Source organism: Chrysochloris asiatica, unplaced genomic scaffold, assembly GCF_000296735.1.
Source record: "Chrysochloris asiatica unplaced genomic scaffold, ChrAsi1.0 scaffold00007, whole genome shotgun sequence".
Taxonomy (NCBI): domain Eukaryota; kingdom Metazoa; phylum Chordata; class Mammalia; order Afrosoricida; family Chrysochloridae; genus Chrysochloris; species Chrysochloris asiatica.
In genome coordinates this window covers 10359172-10367150 of record NW_006408525.1, presented here as the reverse complement: position 1 = coordinate 10367150, position 7979 = coordinate 10359172, and the positions used below count along the sequence as shown (strand labels likewise).

General features: G+C 39.0%; 1 protein-coding gene across 1 annotated transcript in view; it reads left to right on the top strand.

The window, feature by feature from the left end:
• RAD51C (RAD51 paralog C) overlaps positions 1 to 7979 on the top strand; it is a 50795-nt gene that overhangs the window by 42415 nt on the left and 401 nt on the right. The window lies entirely within an intron of this gene.

Here is a 7979-nt window from a genome sequence, read left to right as displayed (position 1 = left end):
CTTTCTCCCGCGGAGCGGCTGGTAATTTCGAACTGCTGGCCTTAAGGTTCGCAGCCCAACCCGTAACCACTACGCTACCAGAGCTCCTTTGTACTTAATAGAACGCATCTATGAAATAACAAAAATAAATAGCTACAGATTAAGATATTTATTTTATGTATTCATTAGAAAGAGTAGTTTTTCCTTCAGTGTCAAATTCTAGAAGTCCATTGTTGTTAGGTACCATGGAGTCAGTTCCAGCTTATAGTGACTTTATGCACAACAGAACAAAATACCGTTCAGTCCTGCGCCATTTTCACAGTTGTTAATTTGAGCCCATTGTTGCTGCCCAGTGTGTCAGTCCATCTCGTTAGAGGTCTTCCTCTTTTCTGTGGACCCTTCACTTTACCAAGTGTGATGTCCTTCTCCAGGGACTTGTCTCTTCTGAGCACATGTCTTAAGTGTAAGAGACAAGTCTTGCCTACCTGGCTTCTAAGGAGCATTCTGGCTATATTTCTTCCAAGACAGATTTGTTTGTTTTAGCAATCCATGTTACTTTTAAGTATTCTTCTCCAGTACCATCATTCAGGTGCATCAATTCTTCCTCGGTCTTCTTATTCATCATCCAACTTTTACATGCGTGTGAAGCAATTGAAACTACCATGGCTTGGGTCAGGCTCACCTTAGTTCTCAAACTGATATTTTGTTCTTGAACACTTTAAAGAGGTCTTGTATAGCAAATTTGCCTAATGCAATGTGTCATTTGATTTCTTGACTGCTGCTTCCTTGAATGTTGATTGTGGATCCAAGCAAAATTAACTCTTTGACAATGTCAGTCTTTGCTCCATTTATTATGATGGTATTTATTAGTCCAGTTGTGAGAATTTTTATTTCCTCTACATTGAAGTGTAATTGATACTGAAGGCTGTGGCCTTTGATCTTCATCAGTGAATATTTTAAGCCCTCTTCACATTTCTAGCAAGCAAGATTGTGTTATCTGCATAGTGCTTTTTTTTTAAGTTTTCATTGTGAATTATGTGTTAGTTTACATGGGTAAACATTATCTTTACATTTATCCTCTCGTACTTTGTTTCATTGCAATGATCACAATCCCCTGCATGCATTATCAAACACCCAAAGGGTATACCTCACACTCCTGCCCCCTGGCCGCCAGCGCACAATGCCTCTCCCCCGCTGAATCCAGAGTCCCCAGCTTTCCACGTCATTGCCTCTGCCTCCATCCCTAGTGTCACTGCCCTTCTGGACACAGTCTTGCACTTCCCTTTTCTCCCTTGATGGTTCCAGGGATCTCCGCTCCTGGACTACAAAATCAGCTGTTCCCCTCCTTTTGTTACCAAACATTTACACTTACCTTTCCAACACTCACTGTCAGACCTGATAGCAGTCATTCCTTATTGAACCACAGGAGTCCTTTTTCCCCCTCACCTTTTATTAACCCCATCCAGGAATGTTAGAAACAATTCATTGGAGGTTCTATCTTTCCCTTTATCCTCTGGAGCTAGGTTCCCTATTGAAAGCTTGTAAGCCAGTCACTTCTTGCCTTTGTAGTCCCCCCATTTTGGGTAGCCAGTGTCTAAGTTACACCCCCCTCCCCGTTGACCCTGTGTACCAAGGGGCTGGGAATGATCCTGACTGTAAAGATTTGTCCGCTCCTTTGTCATACTGCATCCACAAGCATAGGTCAAGATCATCTACTTATAGTGAGTTACCCTTTGTTTTTTTTTCTTCCCTCCTCTTTCTTCCTCTAGTTGTGTTCTGGTCATCCAGCCATTGATGCCAGGTCAAATGGATACTATCTGCAAGTATAGGTGTTCTTGTGCATCCCTCCTCTCTTTATATCAGCTGGATGCTTCACACTTCGTTCTAGTCCTCTGGGGCCATGTCCCTGCCCCTGGGCCCAGGAGTCCCCAGGTCTCCTCCTACTGTTGGTTAACCAGGTCTCAATCCAGGGTAACAGAAGTCTTTTGAATGTGGTCAGACTTCGTTCACAATTTCACTGCTGTTTTTCCCCCTCTTCCCATTACTGGTGACCAATGTGGTCAGCATCAGGACCATATGCCTGCTAGTGTGTTCCTTTTGAGTTCAGTCTTGGAAGGGGGTTTGCCTTGAGGGGACCTAACCACTTGCCTTGATGACTCCCTGGGGAACAACTTGCTTATTCTTGTAATAGTCAATTAGACTGCTGTTGTTATTTTTTTTTTTCCTTGCTGGCCTTTCTTTCAAGAAGTAGCTTCTGTTCTTCTAGCTGCTCCAGGCTGGTCTGCTTATCCTTTCACGTGGGAATGTCCCACCTCAGAAGATTCTGGATGAGGATCAGGATTCCACCTATGGTCTTATGCAATGCAAAGGTTCTGCAGGGAGCCTCCTTCACTGGGCAAGTTATAGCCCCAGTTTAGTTAACCCAAACAGTTATAGGCTGAAGATGGACTTACAAGCTTTCTCTGGTGATGTTTCTGGCTATTCCTCTCTCCCCCCTTCAAGTGTCTATTTTACAATAGTAAGCAAGGGAAACCAATATTCAACAAACAGCCAAGCATATTAATATCATTTCCTTAACTTTTACCCATTCAAACCATCCCTCAATCTTTGCATCCACAAGTAAATTTAATAATAGTGGTAATAACTGGTCTCTCTTGTTGTTGCTAACTACCTTTGAGTTGATTGCGACTCATAGTGACCCTGTATAGGGTATCTGAGGAGCAATTGGTGGTTTTGAACAGCTGACCTCGTTATTAGAAGGCCATTGCTTATTCTACAGTGTCACACCGGGACTCAGGTCTTCCTTGTAAGTGTATGGATATTATCCTATCACAGCATTGTACTTCAAGATGGATCTTGATGGATCTTGAAATGCTCTTTTGATGATGAATGGTACACTATTCTTCTTAAATTTGTCATTCTGGGCATAGTAAATCATATGGTTGTGTGATTCAGCCCATACCTGTCCATTTCAGCTCACTAATGTCTAGGATGTCCATCTTTATGCATTCCATTTCATTTGTGACAACTTTGAATTTTCCTAGATTCATATTTCATACAGTCCATGTTCTAATTATTAATAGATTTTTGCAGCTGTTTCTTCTCATATTGAGTTGTGCCCTATCAGAAAACGAAGGTCACAAGAGCTTGGCTGTATTCTCATGATATGGTCAACTCTTATTTTGAGGAGGCAGCTCTTCCCCAGTTATATTTTGAGTGTCTTCCTATCTGAGCATGTCATCTTCTGGCTCTATATCTGACAATGTTCCTCTGCTATTTATAATGTTTTCAGTGACTGACCTTTTAGAAGTGGTCTGCTTGCCCTCCCTCCTAGTCTGTCTTAATCTGGAAGCTCAGCTGAAACCTGTCCACCATGAGTAACCCTGCTGGTATTTAGAATACCGGTGGCATAGCCTCCAGCATCACAGTAACACTCAGACAGCTACAGTATGACAGACTGATAGATGAATGGTGGAATTAGGTCTATGGAGGTCAGAAAATGAGTCTTAATTTTACAGAGTTAATTATTTTATGGCCTCAACTTCTTCCAAATCCTTCTCAGGAAATGAGAGACTAATGTAGCACACTAACGTAGGATAGATTTAGGGGGAAATTTTGCTTTTCTAGAAAATTGTTCCTTTTTCTCATATATTACTTTAATGAGTATTTACATCTGTTGTTGTTAAGTGCCATCGAGTCGGTTCTGACTCATAGCGACCCTGTAGAGGGTTTCTGAGGAGCCTCTGGTGAGCTTGAACCGCGGACCTTGCAGTTCAAATGGCTTTGCAGTCTGGCGCATTAACCCACAGCGCCACACCAAGACTCTCCTCATCTATTGGGTGGGCATAATAATTCAATAAAGTTGTTGTTGTTATTATGTGCCGTGGAGTCAGTTCCAACTCACAGCGACCTTGTACAGGGTTTCCGAGGCTGTAAATCTTTATGGGAGCAGAAAGCCTCATCTTTCTCTAAGTATGAGATAATCCTTAGGCTCTGGAACAAACAAAGCAATCAGTGAATGTTTTCTCGACCATAGTCCTAACCACTCAGACATTTTAAAGTGGAAACAAGGAGCTGTTGCACTTTGTAAATACTGCCGCAGTTAGCAGGAAAATTTTGCTTCTACTAGGCATTTAATTAAAAACTACTGTCAAGTCTCTTCCAGCTTGTAGCCACTCTGTAGGACAGAGTAAAACTAACCTCATAAGATTTCTAAGACTGTAAATCTACAGAAGTAGATGTTGCTAAGTGCCATTGAGTTGATTCTGACTCCTCGTGACCCTGTATAGGGTTTCCGAGAAGCTGCTATTGGGTTTGAAATGGCACCTTATGGTTCACAATCCATTGCTTATCCTACAGCACCACACCAGGAGACTACAGAAGCAAATAGTTGCATCTTTCTCCTACAGACAGAGTGACTGGTGTGTTTGAACTGCATATTTTTTGGTTAGTAGCCAAGTTCTTTAACTACAGCATCACCAGAGCTCCTAGGTATTTTATAGATACTTTATATACCAGCAGTCCTGGTGGCACTGTGAGTTAAACTGTGGGCTTCAGTTCAAATCCACCAGCCTCTTTGTGGGAGAAAATGAAACTGTCTATTCCCAGAAAGATTTTCAGTCTTATAGGGTTGCTGTGAGTTGGACTCAACTAAGTAATAGTGGGTATTTTATATGTTATGTCTCATTTAATCTCTCCAGTAACTGTGAAGAATAATTACGAAGTGAGGAAATTGAGGTCCAGAAAAGGTTAGCTGGCTTAAATAGCAAGTAATGCAGTCATTTATTGAATATTTATTAGCTATCTTTTACATGATAAGCACAATACAAGCATTACTTCATTTTATTTTCCAAATAACTCTAGGAAATAGGTTGTAGTGTCCACAATTTATAAGGAGTCCCTGGTGGTGCCAGGTCACAACTTTGCAGTCTCCAGTTATTGTTGTTGTTGTTGTTATGTGCCATCGAGTTGGTTCCGACCCATAGCGACCCTGTATAGGGTTTCCGAGGGTGTAAATCTTTACGGGAGTAGAAAGCCTCATCTTTCTCCCACGGTGCAGCTGGTAGTTTCCAACCGCTGACCTTAAGATTCGCAGCCCGATTCGTAACCACTACGCTACCAGAGCTCCTTGGAGCAGTTTTATTCTGTGTACATGTGGTCACCGTGAATCAGAATGGACTCAATGGCAAGTAACAACACAGATCCACATTTTATAGCTGACCATAGAGTCCATCGGTGGGGAGTCCATTGATTTTCTCCCATGGTTGCTTTTTCTGGATGGTAATTATTGTGTTGTGCTGATGACCAGCCAATCTGAAGTGATTACTCTTGCTCTCCTTTTTAGGTTAAAATCATTGTTCTCCAAACTTACAAAAATAAAAGTAATTAGTTCACCTTACGAGAATCAGGATAAGTTGACCTTGCTTAGTAGAATTTAATAAAATAGTTTTGTTCATCATTATTTGAAGGTACATATGTTCCAGTCATTGAAATTACATGAAACCTTTGTGTGCTTTTAATTTTAAATTTTAGTTTATCTTGAACAAGCGAGAATAGCAGCTCACATTGGGTCAAATTGTTACGGGAGTAAATACTTCCTGTTTGTGCAGAAACAGGTCTTGAATAGCCAAATTTTATTAGGATTTGAAAGTGTAGATGTCCCTTCTCATGTCCCTGTCCCAATCGTTTCCTGCTAACACCTGTTTTTACCCTTTGACTAATGTTGGAACAACATTCCAACAGTTGTCAAAAGAAATAAAATACTTCTGCTGGTGTCCTGTATATTGTGTGGGTTTTCTTCCACTTTGCATATTCATGATAAGATGAGGCCATGATTGTTCAGAATTGCACTACTCTTTGCCAAGAGGATCGGGTGGTAGAGTGGAGTAATATATCAACACCCCCACACAGTGCTTCATATGTGTGTTCAGCATTAGAGCACAAATTGTGCTTCTATCTTGTTCCTTCCTGACCCAAAGTATGCAGTTCAGCCATATGTGAAGCTTCATCTCAGTAAGTGATTTTTTGGTTTAATTTGATGTCTAAAAAAGTCTCTTAAGATGCAGTCGTGAAATATAAAAATGTATTTTTATATAGAAATGTGAGGAAGATTTTCAACTCATATACTTAAATGTCCTTTTGACTATAGGATTATTAATAAATGTAAATACTTCTTGAAAGCATATTTGCTTTCAGTAATTTCTTCAGAAAAGTTATAAAGGGGCTAAAATACTTTTCCTGTATTTTTCTGTTGTAGATAGGATATAAACCCTAACACGCTCTAAAATTTTATAATCTCTTTATCACAGATATTCTTATATTAATACCTACTGAGCAATTATTTATGCATATTTTTATGCAGTTATGTTGTGGCGCTGTATGATAAGCACTGTGCTACTAACCAATAGGTTGGCAGTTCAAGCCCACCAACCACTCCTCAGAAACCCTATACTTGCTGGTTATTCAATCAGAACCAATTTGACAGCACTAAACAACAACAACAATAGAGTTTATAGCATTTTGGATTCTGCTGTTTTGATCCTGAAAGTACAATGTAGAACAGGACACTGATGGGCCATCATCTGATTCGGGTTACTTAATCCTTTGACTCTGCCTCAGTTTCAAAATTAAGAAGAATAACAGATCATAAATCAAAGAATTATTTTGGAATTGTCTTTGAAAACAAATCAGTATTGTTTATAAATAAATGACTCATAATCCTGAGAGTCTATGATTTTTCCCTGCTGGAATCTGCATTTTATATAGCTTTATTCTAAAGTAATTTTTAAAAGGCACTGTAAGGATTTTCACTTGTAATTGTTGCTGTTACAGTATTTGAACATAGAAATTAAACTTTTATGTTCTGTTTTCAATTTTGTTTTACTTAAAATTGTAGAGCATATAATAAAATACATCCTAACCAAACTTGAGGAGTCCTGGTGTGGCGCTGTGGGTTAATGCGTCAGACTTCAAAGCCATTTGAACTGCAAGGTTGGCAGTTCAAGCTCACAAGCTGCTCCTCGGAAACCCGTACAGGGTCACTATGGGTCGGAACCGATTTGACAGTACTTCATAACAACAACCACCAAACTTTGGTCTGTTATAACAGTGATTTTTGTGGGCATAATAATTTTGAAATAGTGCAGCTTAGAAGTACGTTTGTATAACGTGTTCCTCATTTGTATTCAATAAATTATCTTAACACAAAACTACATGATTATTACAGAAAGTTTGGAAAATATAGGTAAGGAAAAAGGGGAAAAAAACAACCTTGTAACAACTTTTTTATTTGTAGCTTTCTAATAGTTTTCTATAAGGAGCTCTGGTAGCATCATGGTTACAAATCAGGCTGTGAACCACAAGGTCAGCAGTTTGAAACTACCAGCTGTTCTGCAGGAAAAAGATGAGGCTTTCTGCTCCTGTAAAGATTTATAGCCTCAGAAACGCTGTACAGGGTGGCTATGAGTCAGAACCAACTCCACGGCACATAACAACAATATTTTCTATACATGTATAAATACATACTTATTATAAACATAGAACTTATAGAGTTTATTTTTACTAAACATGATTAATATTTTTCTGTTTCATTTAATATTTTATTTTACCTTTTCAGCATAAATGAGGTCTCATAAAGTATAAAATAATTTATTAGAATAAGTAATTGGACTTTTAGATTATTTTAAAATTTCACTTACATAAGCAATTGTTTTGTTTTGTTGTTATTAAGTGCTGTCAAGTCGGTTCCAACTCACAGCAACCATATATTGGGTTTCCGAAGAGTGGCTGGTTTGAACTGCAGACCTTATAATTAGCAGTTCACTGCTATCCTACAGTGCCACACCAGGACTCCAAATTATTGTTATATGTAATAAACATTACATAAATATAAAGCTAGTGTTTGAGTAGAATTTTTTGTTTCTTTACCTATTGTGCTATAAGGGGACAAAATAATAGAATTATAATAAAAACACAATTTAAATTACAGAATCAGTCATATG